Source organism: Humulus lupulus, chromosome X (assembly GCF_963169125.1).
Source record: "Humulus lupulus chromosome X, drHumLupu1.1, whole genome shotgun sequence".
Classification (NCBI taxonomy): domain Eukaryota; kingdom Viridiplantae; phylum Streptophyta; class Magnoliopsida; order Rosales; family Cannabaceae; genus Humulus; species Humulus lupulus.
Window position 1 is genome coordinate 93,875,109 of NC_084802.1, and position 16,800 is coordinate 93,891,908.

Genomic DNA, 16,800 nt, shown 5'->3' on the forward strand with positions numbered 1-16,800 from the left:
AAGTCAATTGGGAGGGTTTGGAACCGTTTGAAAAAATAGCACATTTTCAAGTGTTGAAAATGGGCTGTGGCCATGGCCACTGAATGATGATGGTCACGGCCTAGGGGAAAGAAAGCAGTGGTCGCGGCCATTGATGTCCCTGGCCGCGGCCACAGGTGCATTTCAGGTCAATTTTTCAGTTTTTTCCAAATGTGTTGAACAGTTCTAAAAACCCAAATAACTCCCAAATCTCAATTTTAATTCCATATTAATCCAATTAAACATTGGTAACAGCCATGGGGGTTGGTAGAATTTGAAATCAAAGGGGTATCTCAAACTCTATAAATAGGAGCCTAATGCTCACTTGTAAGACACACCATTTTCCATCCACAAGGCACTTGGCTGGAAAATACACCAAAGAGGCTTGATAATTCCAAAGAGCTATTTCCTAGAGAGATCCCTTAGTGCTTAGAGAATAGGGGGAAATAAGCTTTTGGACAAAGGTCTTGAACCTTGTTCAAGTTGGTGATCCCCACTACTCTACACTTTGGTTGTGTGAGAGTTTGTTTTATTTTCATTCTTTTGATCTTGTTGTTCTTATTTACTTGTATTATTAATGTTTTGAGTTTGTAATCTTCTTCTTCTACATCTTTCTATTTACTTGTATTTTGAGCAATTGAATTGTAATATTTCTTTAATCAATTATCTTGTCCATTGTATTTTTTTCATAGAGTTGTATTTGGTTTTTCCATACTTCCATTGAGTAATTAAATATATATTCTCTAACACCAATGGCCCTAAAGTCATTAGGTGCTTCCACAAGATCCCAGACGGAATTTGAGTACATGGACTCCATTTCCTGTTTCATGGCTTCGAGCCATAGTTCCTTTTCAGGGCTAGCCATTGCCTGTTTGAAAGACAATGGATTATCATCACTAGTGTCACCAACAACCATATTGGTTTCACCATCCAAACCATAGCGAACTGGGTTCCTAAAAACCCTCCCACTACGACGAGGCTCTGTGACTGTTTGCTCAGGAACAATGGTACTTTCTTCATTTAAATCGACTTGCGTCGGTTGGACGTGAAGAATGCGAATTTCATCATCAACTCGTGTTGATGACGATGGAACATTGATTGGAGTCAATTCTTTACCCATCTTCTCTAAAACTACTTTGCTGCGAGGTTTAAAGTTCTGGACGTAGTCATTTTCCAAAAAAGTAGCATTTGTAGAAGTAAACACTTTCTTTTCTGAATGACTATAGAAAATTCCACCCCGAGTACCTTTAGGATAGCCAACAAACATGCAAACTTCAGTTCGCGGTTCTAGCTTTCCCTCCTTTTTCCTTAGGACGTGAGCGGGACACCCCCAGATTCTATAATGGTGTAAACGATGTTCACGACCATTCCAGTGTTCTAAAGGTGTTTTGGGGATTGATTTTGACGGCACGACATTGAGAATGTCATTTGTGGTTTCAATTGCATGTCCCCAGAACGAAGTTGGTAGAGTTGAGTAACTAAGCATGCATCTAACCATTTCCAATAAAGTTCTGTTTCGGCGTTCCGCTACACCATTTTGTTGCGGAGTACCTGGGGCAGTAAGTTGTGATAAAATCCCAAGTTCAGTTAAATGATCTTGGAACTGCATATCCAAATATTCCCCACCCCTATCAGATCGCAAGATCTTTAACGTTTTATCTAATTGGTTATGAGCCATTGCTAGGAATTCCTGAAACTTTGAAAATGTTTCTGATTTCCTATGCATTAGGTAAAGGCATGAGTATCTAGAGTAATCATCAATGAAAGTGAAAAAATACTCAAAACCACCCCTGGCTTGTACATGCAAAGGTCCACAAACATCTGAATGCACAAGACCAAGTGATTCTTTGGCCCTATCATCCTTTACAGAGAATGGATGCTTGGTCAGTTTTCCTTCTAGACAAGATTCACAGACAGGTAATTCACCTAAGGTGAGTTCCCTCAAAGGTCCATCCTTTGTAAGTCTTTGAATCCTATCATAGCCAATGTGACCTAGTCTCAAGTGCCATAAATACGTCATATTATTATTATCAGTATTTTAACGTTTATTGGTCCTAGGTCTAGCTACTTTGAATATATCATTATTAAAAGCGAGGGGTTCGTTAGGTCGCAGAATATAAAGCCCATTTTCCAAACATGCAATACACAATTGTGATCCATTGAAAGAAATAGATATATTAAAACTTGTGCATAACAAATCGTTCTAATTGCAACGTGGAAACTGAAATTAAATTTCTACTAAAATCCGGAATAAAAAATACATCTTTTAAAATTAAAAATTTATTTCCGAACTTCAGACGAGCTCTTCCTCTAGCTTGGACTGCAACGAACGCTCCGTTCCCAACTCTAAGCTTTAAGCCACCTTCGTTCACTTCCTCCCACGATTCAAGAAGCTGTAAAGAGTTGCAAACATGGTTAGTAGATCCAGAATCAATAATCCAAACGGATTTTTCATTCTCTAAAATACATGTTTCTGAGATAAATGAACTATAATCATCACCTTTGTTTTTCACTGCTAGAAACTTAAGGCAATCTCGTTTCCAATGCCCATTCTCTTTGCAGTGAAAGCACTTATCTTTACCTTTCTTGTTTTTCTTGTTCTTCCCCTTAGGTGTCTGTGCATATGGTTGTGCACTCTTCTTTGCAGCCTTTGCAAGCTTGGGGTTGTTTATTTGTCCACCTTTCCTCTTGTTTCCAGCTTTCGAAGACGAAGCTGGGTTAGCTTCAGCCTTAGCTGGATCAGCAGTAGTAGTAATAGTTGTTTTCTTTTCTCCTCCCTTACTAGGTCCACCCATGATAAACTCAAAAGTTTGGAGCTCATTCATGAGCTGTGTCCGACCATAGTTGAGTTTATTCAACACATAGTTGCCGGTGAATGGAAGCAAAGCTAGAGCAAGACTATTGAGGATTAAGCCAACTTGAGTTTCCTCATCTATTATGGCTCCGTGCAGTTCAGCTTCCTGAAAGTAGTTTGTCATCTTGATCATGTAATGCCCCGACTTCTCCGATGTGGTTTAATGGCGGGATTAGCCGGCCGGGAGGGCCATACTTGTTTAATTATGCCATTAAATGATATTATGCATGTACATGTGAATTATATTATAATATGATGTTAAATGCATGCATGTGGGTCCACATTCGTTTACAGGGGTACTTTGGTAATTTGGCCCGTTGAGGGTATAATTGTATATTTGTTTGCATGTCAATGATATATTGTGAGACCACATTATAATGTGGATTGGTTCAAGTTATTCAGCATGAGACAATCTTTAAATATAAATTATCGGTTTGGTCATGACAGGTTTAAGTTTGGGGCTCGGGGTGAGTCTCGGGGTGATTTTAATTATTAGAGCGTTACTGAGAATTATAGGGAAACAGGATATGAATTATTAGTGTTTGAGATTATCGAGATTAGCGGGAATTGGAGAGCGTTAATCATGATTAACGAGATAGGTGGAAAATACCGATTTTACCGTTGGGGAGACTTTAGAAACCTTAAATGACCTAGGGGCATTTAGGTCATTTGGTTTGGATGTATATGAGACTTTAGATGGCTGTAGAAAAACAGAACAAAACAGAGCTCTTACTTCTCCTTCCCGTACATCATTTTCTCTCATTTCTCCTTTGGAGTTTTTGAGCCCAAATTGAGGAATCAAGCTAGGAAATCAAGGGGGTTGAGTTCATAGAGTTGGTTCAGCCATTGAAGGGGATTTAATCTCAAGTTTAAGGTGAGTTTCAGCCATAAGTTTTCTGGTTTTACTCTGTTTTCTTTTAGTTTTCAGCCTATGATTTTGTTGAGGATAGTTTGGATTAATGGAAGCTTTGATTGATGTTTAACTTGGGTTTTGATGAGGATTTGATATAGCTGATGTTTAGGGGTTGGATTGAGTGTTTGGATGAGGTTTGGGACTGGTTTGAAGGTTTGGTTTCAAGGAAAAACGCAGGGGAAGAAAGTTGGTGCTTGCCGGTTGTGTAAAGGGTCACGACATGGCTATGGTGAGTCGTGGCCTATGTTGGTTTCTGGGGTGGAAATGCCTTTGTCAGAGGGGTGAGTCGCGGCCCATAAGGGCATTTTTGGCCAGAAATGAGTTTTTAGCTTGGGGATTCAAGCCTTAGGCCTCGGGATCGATCCTACTACCCGGTTTAGTAGGATTCAATGTCTCGGAGGCTAGGTTTTGGTTTGGGAACCCTTTGTTATCATTTTCATTGATGAATCCTATATCTTGGTTATGACCAGGTAACCGCCAGGGAATTAAAAGATTGATCGTTCTCAGGGGTCATTCTTATATTAATTTTTCATTCGAACCAGAGGTAAGAAAACTGCACCCTGTGTATATGTGACATGCATGATTATTATTGAGGCATATTGATTGATAAATGTGGACATGGATTGCCTATTAAATGCTAGAAAATGTTGAATACTTGTATATGTATTGATTAGTCAGGGACACTGACCTAAAGAGTCAGAAATGGCATAGCGTCATGAACGCCGAGCCAAATGAAGATTAGATCTAATCGATATCAGCAAAGAATGACTCATATGGGGTATTAACGCTGGACCGACCCTAAGATCGATGAACTTATAAGCGCTTGTCTGGTCTAAGACCAGTTATTTAGAGCCAAGGCATATGGCCCCGGTGACTGTTTGTCACATGGCTAGGGAACACTGTTCCAAGGTTATGACTCTATGGTCATGAGGAAGGTTATGTTGGTGACTATTCACCATACACCTATCTTGTTCAAACTTATGAAAGGCTCACTTATCTGTTAAGCCCTGGTGACCCTATCGTCACATGGCTGGAGGGTGCTGTCCCTGTATTAGTGACTCTTGCGATAGTCACCTATTTGTTGGGACTGATAGTCCTGGATGATTATTACAATCATTGTTGATATTATATCATGCTTTATTGTGTTTTGTTGCTGGGCCTTGGCTCATGGGTGCTATGTGGTGCAGGTAAAGGGAAAGAAAAGCTCACCTAGCCTTGAGTGGAGAGCTTAGGTGGTGATGTGTACATATGCGGCCGCTTGACCACCACGGCCAAGGCGTTCTCAGAGGAACTAGGGGGCTTACCCTATTTTTGTCGTTTAGGTCGGCGGGATTGTAAATTTGAAACTGTAATGACCATTTTGTACTGAGAACAACTTGTAAATGTTTTGTTTGTAATGAAAGTATCCATTTCCTTTTTATTAGTTTTCTACCTTAACCTGATAATTACACTTAGAGCACGTTTTTTACCAAAGGACTCGGGTAGCGGGTCAAATTTTCGGTCCACCGTTCACCGTAACTGTTCTGGGGTAACCAGGGCGTTACAGATCAGGTGATCACGAACATGTTGAGAAGGTTCCATTCGAGCATTGACATATTTCTTGGTGGCCTCAAAACGAGTCTGCGCTGACTTGGCACCAAACATGTCTTGGAGTTGATCCATGATTTCGTAGGCTGTCTCGACATTCTCCATCTTTGTCTTAAGAGTGTCGACCATACTAGTCAACATGTAGTATCGCGCCTTGTTGTTAGTCGTCTGCCAACGCTCATACTTGTCCCTCACAGACTTGGTAGCTCCTTCAGCTGGAACTTTCGGGGATTCCTCCGTCATGACGAAATTGGAGTTGTCTCCTATCAACACAATGTTGATGTTTTGTTTCCATTTAAGGAAGTTTTCTCCAGTGAGTTTCTCCATCGAAAGTTGAGAAAGGATGGGAGTAGACACAACCATAACTCAAAACTACAAATTACCAATAAAATAGAAATCAATCACATTTGCTCAATAAAACTTCTATTCACACAAATTTCAAGAAATAGCACACATATACCAAAAATATGTAAGATATGAGAAAAAAAATACTAAAAACAATCATATCTCTATTCCTTTAGGTTTTTAACTAATCTATGATATCCTTGTCTTGATTAGCGAGAGTAAAAAATATCACTAGTTAAATAGAGTTGTAAACTCATTTAATAATTGACACCACTATTAACAACCTACTATTCGATCAAAATAAGAAAAAAAAATCTCTTATTTTATGAGCTAGACCCAAGGTTTCAATAATCATAGATTTAGTCCTAGTAGTCACCGTAGGGGTGAGTCTAGTAGAATTTGACCTATAATTATCTATCTTTCGAAATCTAACCTTGTCAAAATAACTAATGAACATCTTCCGTAGGGGGACGAATCAAAGAGCCTCGAGACCCCATTAAGCTATTGACTATGTTAAACCAACGGTGGAGATCGAATAGAATTATTAAAATAAGCTCATTATAAAATTAAAATTAGTATTTTTATTATTTATTTTTAGAAAATTAATAACTATGGTTTTCCAAAAAAAAAATTAAACAAATTAAAATTTTTAAAACCAAAGTCCTATAATTTCTTATTAATTATAAAGTGTCACATTGAAACAAATTCAATTAATTTAGAATTAATTTATTGCTAATCAATATTTAGGTTTAACTAATATAATGAACCTATACAATTAAGTCCAACTCAGGTGAATGGGCCTTAACAATTGGACTTGTATGGAAGAGGGCTGGGTCTAGTATGTCGTTCCCACTGCAAAGGTCCTCTATCTTCCATTCAAGGTCCAAAAGACAGGAATTTAAACATTCATTTTATTAATTGATTAGGTCCACTATAGTCATGCAAAGCAAATGGGCCTTCACAAGTGGAATTACCCACAAGAGAGGAATTTAAACTTTACATTTTCTAATGGGCCCAAATAAAACCTATCATTTTATGAATATTTTATTTGGCAAAATACCATATATCTAACAAACATATGGGCCAATATATGCATCTAAGCCCAATTGCAAAAATACCACATATAGTGCAAACGGACGTGTTATAATTGGATGGGCCTAATCATGTTACTATATGAGCCATTCTATGAATTTATGCAAAAATACCACAATTTATTTCATTTGTAAAAATACCACAATTAATTATCTAGAATTTATCAAAAATTCAAATTAATAAAAATTTTACAAAAATAAATCAATTTAAATGAAATTTACCAACAATTAACAATAGTTAATTTAAATTTCATTTATCAACAATCAACTTTGTTTTATGTTAATTTGATAAAAAAAAAATATTAATTTAATTTAAATAGGATTTATCAACAATTAACCAAAGTTAATTTAAATTCCATTTATTAAAAAAAATATTTTATTAATTGGCTGAAAAAAATGATATTTTTTCAAAATTTAACCAATTTTAAATTTTAAAATCAATATCTTAACTATTTTCCAAAAATATCTTATGTTGTTACAACTATTAAGCTAATATTTTAACCATTTAAAAAAATAAAATATAAATAGTTATAACAACCCTAAAATATATATCAAAATAGTTAAACAAATTCAAATATCCATAAAAATATCTAACTAACAATATTCAAATTTAAAATAATTTAAATATTAAAAACTATAGAATAAAAAAGATATTTATATTTTCAAATTAAGATTTAATAAAAAAAAATCAAGAATTTAAATGAAAATATCTTAAATATCTGATATCATAATTCTAATATTTTAATATATTAAAAGATTTAAAATTAAGTTGTTAGTCTATTTTTAAATTTGAATTTGAATCTTTGTAGAAAATATCTAATTATTTAAATCTCAACTAACAAAAATATCTTATTTTAAAAAAATAATTTAAATAATAAAACAAAAAAGATAATTTTGGTTTTGATTATAAATAATTTATTTCCACAAATTTTATTTTTGTTAATTTAAAAAAAAAAGGATGAATAGTACCTGTGGGTACTGTTCACTGTGTTGGTGGCTGGTGTGCGTGGGCGCGTGCGTGCGTGGGCGCGTGCGGGCGTGCGCGCGCATGGGTAGCTAGGCCGAATTTTTCCAAAAAACTTTTTGAGCTATTTTTCAAACCAAATCCATTTTCTAATTAATTTTTAACATGTTTTACACAAAATAAAGCATATATAAAAATTAATAGCATAGAAAACTCAACAAAATAGCCTAAAAGTTGCTAATAATCACATAAAATCAATATGCTTCATAAAAACATGAAAACCATCCAATTATTCAAACATATCAAATAATCCAATTTTAAACATGTTCATGCATGAAAATAAAGATTACCAAAGGATCTGATACCAGTTGTTGGAAAAAACTTATACAAGATCTTTATTTATTTTCATGTATATCTAGTTGTTTACCCAAAAAACCATTGTTGATGACGCTGCAAGAACTTTCGACACGTGGCAAAGATGCTGCTCGCCTATCGACCAGAGATATTTCCATATGCGAAGTTCAAGTTTTATATACGACCAGCCTGGTCGTATACTCCGTTTAATTATGAGTAAATCTGTACAGTTGTAATGATATCCGAGAATATCTCCTCATTATGACCTGAAGATCCGTTTATTAAGGAAAGATATGACTAATTGTTAGGAAAATATTGTTTTGCCTCAATGGAAATGATTATAATATTACAACTCTATGCAATAATATTACAAGTCAATATAGATTGATTAAATAAGGTTACAACTCTATAACTGAAAATACAAATAAACCAAAGAAAGGGAGAAGATGATGATGAAGAAGAGGATGGTGGAAATACAACTCAAAGAAAAATGTTACAAGTAAACTAAAATGTTTGAAATAATGAAAAGAAGATTACAACCTTTGAACAAGAAATACAAGTAATAGGAGCAAGAGAATAAGTAGAAAATAATGCAATAGAAAGAAGAACAGAAACAAAAGCAAACTCTCACTTACACAACCTAAGTGAAGAGGATTGGGGATCACCAACTTGAACAAGGTATAAAACCTTTGTCCAAAAGCTTATTTCCCCCTAACTCAAGCACTAAGGGATCTCTCTCAGATATTGAAAAGCTTTATGGAATTATCAAGCCTCAAGGTGTTTCTAGCCAAGTGCTCTAGTGGATAGAAAAGTTGTGTCTTACAAGTGAGCTATAGGCTCCTATTTATAGAGTTTAGAGACACCCTTTGAATTTCAAATTCCACCAACCCCCATGGCTGTTACCAATATTTAATTGGATTAATATGGAATTAAAAAAGAGATTTGGGAGTTATTTAGGTTTTTTGAGCCGTTCAACAAATATTGAAAAAACTGAAAATTTGGTCAGTTTTTGGCCTGTGGCCGCGGCCACTGGTCTCTGACCCACAGGCCGCGGCCACTGACCAAATTCAGCACAAAAATTGTGTTGTTTTTCCAAACGGTTCCAAACCCTCCCAAATGATTTTGTAACTCCCAAAACACATTATTGGGGTTAAAATCATATCTCTAACAGCCATATCACATATGGCTTTTATGAAATTCATCTCAATATTGTGTAAAAACAATTTACACAATAAAGGGTAATATTTGGAGGTTACTAATTTGTAACACCAAATATGTTACATTATTTGGATATATCTCATATATCTAAATATTGTAACTCTCTATTATATGTTACAATATGTGACACACTTTGTCACATTTATTTAATCTAAAACATTATATTATAATATAATATAATTTTACATTATATTATAAAATAATATAACATTCCCCCACAAGATTAAATAGTTATCTATTGTAACACTTATTTAATCAATCATTATATTTTGAAATATAACATATCCCCCACTTGATTAAATAAGAACTCTCTCGTATAGGAGTCATTGCATTAGTGCATAAAGTAAAGTGTTTTTCAACTTGAACTTTACTATAGCATAATTATCACAAAATTTGTCGAAAATTAGGTTGCACTAGGCATTGAACCATCTTTTCATGATGACAAATCGGTGATAACACACACACATTTGCGATGTTCACTTGAGACCTCTATGTCTCGCTTTGCACCCTTAATGGCCATGTGCACTTTCCATTAATGAACGTTCTTGAGAATACTCCCAATTCTCATGAGAGGCGGCACCACCCCTAGGTCCATATAGGTAGAATTCTTACAGTATTTTGTTACCAAAAATACTTGTCTTTACAAGACTGAACTCTATTAAAAAACCTTTCGGTTTTAACCCTCCACTTGGTAACACACAAGTACTCAATATCTCAGATGGGACTTGTTTTGAGTACAATTAATATTCACCTGATTGACTTGTTATTACCTATTGAACCTAACACTAGTTGAATAACTAATGTTAAGATAGGTTACTATCAATCATGAATCTCTTTAGGGAGTTTAAGTCCCATCCCTCGAGATGATGCAACCACTAAATCCCTCGTTAGTGGCTTAGTGAAAGGATCTCCCAGATTTTCACTAGTTCTCACATAGGATATTGAGATGACTCCTCTTTGAATCAATTCTCTTACATATCCATGTCTTAGACTAATGTGTCTAGACTTCCCATTATACACTCCGCTGTATGCTCTAGCCAATGTCGCTTGGCTATTGTAACGACCCAAATTCGCCATTAAGGCTTAAGGGCCTTGATTAGTGTGCCTGGAGGGCATAATGGGATTGTGTGTGTGACTTTAATGAGTTTAATGCATGATTATGATTTAATGCACATTATATGACTATTTGATTATTAGAGATGCATGACTATGTGAATTAGTATGCATGTAGACCTGATTATCTTAGAAAGAGCATAATTGTAATTTGGCCATGTTGGGCATGACTGTGTTGATATCTGTGATCTATGACTCGAGACGATCCTAGAATGAGCAGGCTAGCGGAAAAGTCAAAGCGGGAATCTATACCCGGCTTGGGTTAAGCCTGGGGAGTTTAAATGAGAATTTGGAAAATATATTGAGGTTAATCTTGATAATGAAGAATGTATATTTGGTGATTAATCAGGTATTGGGTAGCGAGCGGGAATTATTAGGAACACTTGAGGAATTAGTGGGAATTTGGGTAATATGACTAAAATGTCCCTACATGGGCATAAAGGTTTAGAATTATTAGGGAGGGCATTTTGGTCTTTAGGCTTGTTAGAGATAAGTTTAAGGGAGCTTTATACTTAGTGGATTTTGTAGAAAAAGAGTTATAAGGCTGAAAAGAAAGAAAGAAGGAAGAAAAAAGGAAAAGAGAGAAAACAGAGGGGTTTGGCTTTAATGAATCGGTTTGTGGCTCTCCCAACCTTTTTCCTTCATTTTTCATGGAGTTAAGCTCAGTGGAGAGCTAGGGTAGGCTGAGCATCAAGGATCCTAAGCTAGACTTGAGGATTGGCAAGGGATTAGCAAGATCACATCAGAAATTTGAGGTAAGTTCTTGGGGATTTCAGTTTTAGGGCTTGACTGGTTTGAACTGTGTATTTGAGCTAAATAGATGGGATTTTTGGGGAAATCAGGTCAAGGTTGTAAAGGAGCAAGCTAAGGAGGTCTAGGGTTCAACTCAAGGTCGAATTTCTATCCACGGTATGATTTCTAAGACCTTATCTTTGTTGTTTGAGTGAATTTCTGGTTTTTGGGTTCATTATGGTAGATCTTGAGTTTTGGGTTGCTTGAGCTTAGGGTATGAGTTCTTGGGATGCTTGGGATGAGTGTGAGGTGTTGATAAGTTTGTTTTTGGGCTTGGGAAAGATTTGGACAAGTTTGGGGTTGAAATGGTAGAAGGAAATCGCAAGAAGCGATTTTTGGGTTTTGCTGGTCTGCAACTAGCGTTACAGCGCTAGTCAGTGGGCGCTGTAGCGCTAGCCCCTGTTTCTGGGGGGTGGTTCTGCTTGTAGCGCTACAGCGCCCTCTTTAGAGCGCTGTAGCGCTGCACTGTTCACAGAAGGGGATTTTTGGGTTTTTGTTAAGGGATTTTGACCTAGGGTTCGGGGCTCGATTCCACCACTTTGTTTTGGGGATCTAGGACTTCCCGAGGGCTCGGGATTGGTCCCGAGGCTAGGTTTTGGACTTGAGGTTTGTTAATGACTTTGACTTATGGATTTTGCTTAGGTAAGCGCTGGGGCTCGAGTAGGATCGTGCTCAAGGAGTCAGGTGATCAAGGCTATCGAATTTAAAGGTAAGAAAACCGTAACACCCGGGATCAGGGCATGGGCCCACAGTGTTATTGCAGGGCATGGCCCTAGATTGTTTTACTTGCAAATGTATGACCTTGAGTGAATTATTATATGTTTGAATGATTATAATGAACTGAACGGCTAAGGCCGAGAGCGGCGAAGGCCGGGTACGGCCTTGGGGCCGGAAGTAACACTCAGCACATGGGGTGCTTATAGCCAGGGTGGGACCCAAGGGATACATGAGTTATCCTGACGGTGAGGACCGAGACCCCAGGCTTTGGTAAGGCCTCTAGGGCGGCATGGCCGTGCTTGTTTAGTCTGATGGTTTTCCTATTTATCAGTGGATTATGTCAGCTATATACTATGCATATGTTATGTACTATTTGGGTTTTCTTGCTGGGCTTCGGCTCACGGATGCTCTGTGTGGCAGGTAAAAGCAAGGAGTCAGTCAACCGGCCATGAGTATGGAGAGCGTGGGGGCGGCGCGTACATGTTCGGCCTGCCCGACTGCTTTGGTTGGGGGCATTTTGTATATGGCTGTATTAACTCATTCTTTTGATAGTTAACCTGGTGTAAATCTATTTTTGAGTTGTAAATATTTTGTAAACCTTATTTTTGGGATCCCAGTTGTTTGATACTTAATGTTTTCAATGAAACTAAACATTTTCAAAGAGTACAGCCTTAAATTCTGGTTTAGTCACACTTTTCGTTTTAGAAAACACGTAGAGTCAGTCAAAAGCACGATTTCTGTTTTAAACTCACTAAGTAACGGCTCTAAGGTAGTAGGGCGTTACAGCTATCACAATGTATCGATATAGTAGATACATTATCTTTCATTAGGGGAATCTCTACCAACAGATCCCTTAACCATTCGGCCTCTTTGCCGGTAGCAGCTATAGCTATGAACTCTGCTTCCATAGTGGAATGAGATATATAGGTTTGTTTCTTGGAACCCCAAGAAATTGCACCTCCACCAAGTGCAAATACCCAACAAGTTGTGGACAAGTTGTCCCCAAGATTGGATATCCAACTTGCATCTGTATATCCTTCTAAAATCGAAGGAATTTTGGAGTAGTGAAGGCTTAGCCCTTTGGTTTTCTTAAGATAACCTAGTACTCTTCCAATTGCCTTCCAGTGATCCACACTTAAACCTACTAAGTTTACTTACCGCAAATGCTATATCAGGTCTAGTACACTAGGCAGCGTACATTAGACTCCCTATAGCACTGGCGTACTCCAATTGAGCCACCGCTCTTCCTTCATTCTTCTCAAGTTTTATACTATGATCGAATGGAGTATTGGCATCTTTAACCTTGAGATGGTTAAATTTGTTCAATACTTTCTCAACATAATGGGATTGCCCTAACGCAAAACCCCCACTATGTTTCTTTATTTTGATATAGAGTATGGTATCAACTTCTCCAAGATCTTTCATCTTGAAGGTTGATGATAGAAACCTCTTCGTTTCATCTATCCCTTTCATGCTATTACTTAAAATAAGCATGTCATCCACATATAAGCAAACAATGGTCACATATCCCTTACAAGTTTTGGAATACAAACACTTGTCACCATTGTTATGTCTAAACCCATTAGACATGATGGCTTGATCAAATTTCTCATGCCATTGCTTAGGAGCTTGTTTCAATCCATATAAGGATTTTACAAGTCTACACACTTTATGTTCATGTTTTGGTAGGACAAACCCTTCGGGTTGTTCCATATAGACCTCCTCATTGAGGTCACCATTAAGGAATGCCGTTTTGACATCCATTTGATGAACATACAAGTTATGTATAGAAGCTAGAGCGAACAAAATTCTTATAGAAGTTGTTCTTGCAATAGGCGCATAGGTATCAAAATAATCGATACCCTCTTTTTGCCTAAACCCTTTAGCTACTAATCTAGCTTTAAAGGTTTGGATAGTGCCGTCAGTGTGGTATTTTCTCCTAAATACCCACTTACACCCAATTGGCTTAGACCCCGGTGGGAGGTCTACCAATTCCCAAGTGTTATTGGAAAGAATGGAATCCATCTCATCATTGATGGCTTCTTTCCAAAATGCATTATCTCTCGATTGCATAGCTTCTCTATAAGTCTTAGGATCATCCTCAACGAGAAGTACAATAGGAATTTTCCTAATGACTTCCTCTCTATTTCCTTCTACCATGTAGAACGAAATTCGTTGAGGATCTATCTCATCTACTACTAGACTTTTAAGCCTTTGACTTCTTCTAGGTTCAAAGGGTTGCTTTACATCCTTTTGAGAATTCTCCTCTTGAGAATCAACTTTGGATGTAGAAGCTTGAGAATGGTTCTCATATAACATATTCTCCTTTAGAGATGTTGAAGCTTGAGAATTGTTGTCACTTAACATGTTCTCAAAGAATTCAACTTCTCTAGATTCAATCACAATATTAGACTCTAGGTCTAATAGCCTATAAGCTTTACTATTGTTCGCATAACCAACAAAAGCACACTTTATGGCTCTTGAACCTAACTTTGTTCTATTAGGTTCGTTTTTCTTGCAATATGCAAGACACCCCCACACTTTGAAGTACCCTATGTTAGGTTTTCTTCCTTTCCATAACTCACATGGAGATATAAATACCATGTGAAAATTTTTCAAGAAAATAATCACTAATTTCGCTTTTAGTTGTCTAAATAATCTCAAAATCTCTTAAACAACTTTTGTGCATTTTCTAAGAGTCTCTTTGAGATTATTTTGAAAACATCATTTTGACATCCATTGATTTTCTCATCAAAATCAATTTGAAGATGTCAATTTTAAACACTTAAATAAAAGAAAATAAACCCTCAATGATTTATTTAAACACTTTGATTTCTAATGCTTTGGTTTAAAATTATCTCCTCATTGAGATTAATTTAAACATATCATAATCTTTAACCAAAAAAGAATAAAATTCTCTTCAATATTATTCACCATTGGTGTAAAGATTCAAAATTGATTCTCCAATTTTGTAATGTCTCCTCATTGAGACATTGAATATTTAAGAATTATTGTCACTAAATAATTCTCAAATATATTTCATTTGACCACACTCTAGACTATAAGTCTATTGAGTCAATATGTCATTCCACAATTTTGAATCCATCTTGATCATTTTTTCTTGCAATAGCAAGATACTCATCAAAAGATGTAACCCTTTTAGGTTCATCTTTTCTTATCTCATAAGTTGAGATGGTCAGCACTTAAATGAGAAATTTTAATTTCTCAAATAATTCTCTTTATTTACCAAATAAATGGTAACTCATCACATTGCAATAATATAGGATAAAACATATTTATATTATTATCACTTTAATAATCATATTATATGGCACACCATAATAATCATGATAATTCTCATGTATATATCAATATACTTTTATATATTAACATAATTATGTCTCAAAGAAATTTCACATAATTTGTCAACATATATCCATCATATTAGCATGCATTTTGAATCTCATAATTATATTGTAAGTATATCACAAATATCATACAATAATTCACATATCTATTGATTCACAAAATCAATATATAGGCATGTAAAAAATAACCTAATTGTCATGCTTTATAAATTCTCAAAACATAATTTTCATGTCAAATGTATGTACTACTATCTCACTTATAGCATACACATAAGATTAACAATCACTAGATTATGTAGAGCTTCTCAAAAGTTCACTTCTAAGGATTTAACTTTCACAAATAGATGTGCAACCTATGTTACAATGTATCTCATATTATATTAACATGTTAACATTTACACAATTTATTCATATATCAACATTTGGAAAACATGCTAATACATGAAATAAAATTTCATCACTATTATATAAAATTTACACTTACCTTGTCTTACCACCAAGTTCAATTGAATCCATGAAACCTATCCAACCTTACTAAATCTTGGTTCATGATCTTGATGGTTTCCCCTTCCATTGAAACAAAAAAGGGATAAGCTTTTGAATGTTAGGAAAATATTGTTTTGCCTCAATGGAAATGATTATAATATTACAACTCTATGCAATAATATTACAAGTAAATATAGATTGATTAAATAAGGTTACAACTCTATAACTGAAAATACAAATAAACCAAAGAAAGGGAGAAGATGATGATGAAGAAGAGAATGGTGGAAATACAACTCAAAGCAAAATGTTACAAGTAAACTAAAATGTTTGAAATAATGAAAAGAAGATTACAACCTTTGAACAAGAAATACAAGTAATAGGAACAAGAGAATAAGTAGAAAATAATGCAATAGAAAGAAGAACAGAAACAAAAGCAAACTCTCACTTACACAACCTAAGTGAAGAGGATTGGGGATCACCAACTTGAACAAGGTATAAAACTGTTGACCCAAGATTTGGCCAACTGACATGGAGTCAAAATGTGATTGATGTGAATGAATGTATAGAGAAGAACGTAATGACAAAAGTAAACAAAACACAATAATTTATAGTGGTTCGGCCCCAGGATCTGGTAATGACCTACGTCCACTTAGACTGATATTGATATAAGAATCAGAAGAGTGATCAAAGAACTAGGGTTCAATGAGTTTCATTCACCTCTCAAGAACAATACAAGTTTACTAAGAGAATTATTATAGTTTCGAGTGATTCAAAAGCCAAAAAGTCCCCTCCCTTGAGCTATCTCTTGCTATTTATAGGCTCAAGGAGGGTTACAAAATATTGTTACAGATATTCTTTCCTGGATAATAGGATACCCAGAAGATTGTATGAGATAAATTCGGGATTCATAAAGATCTTCCCATAAATGTTGCCTTGTACACGGAACCATCGACCAGACTGGTCGCGGGTAAGACGGGCTT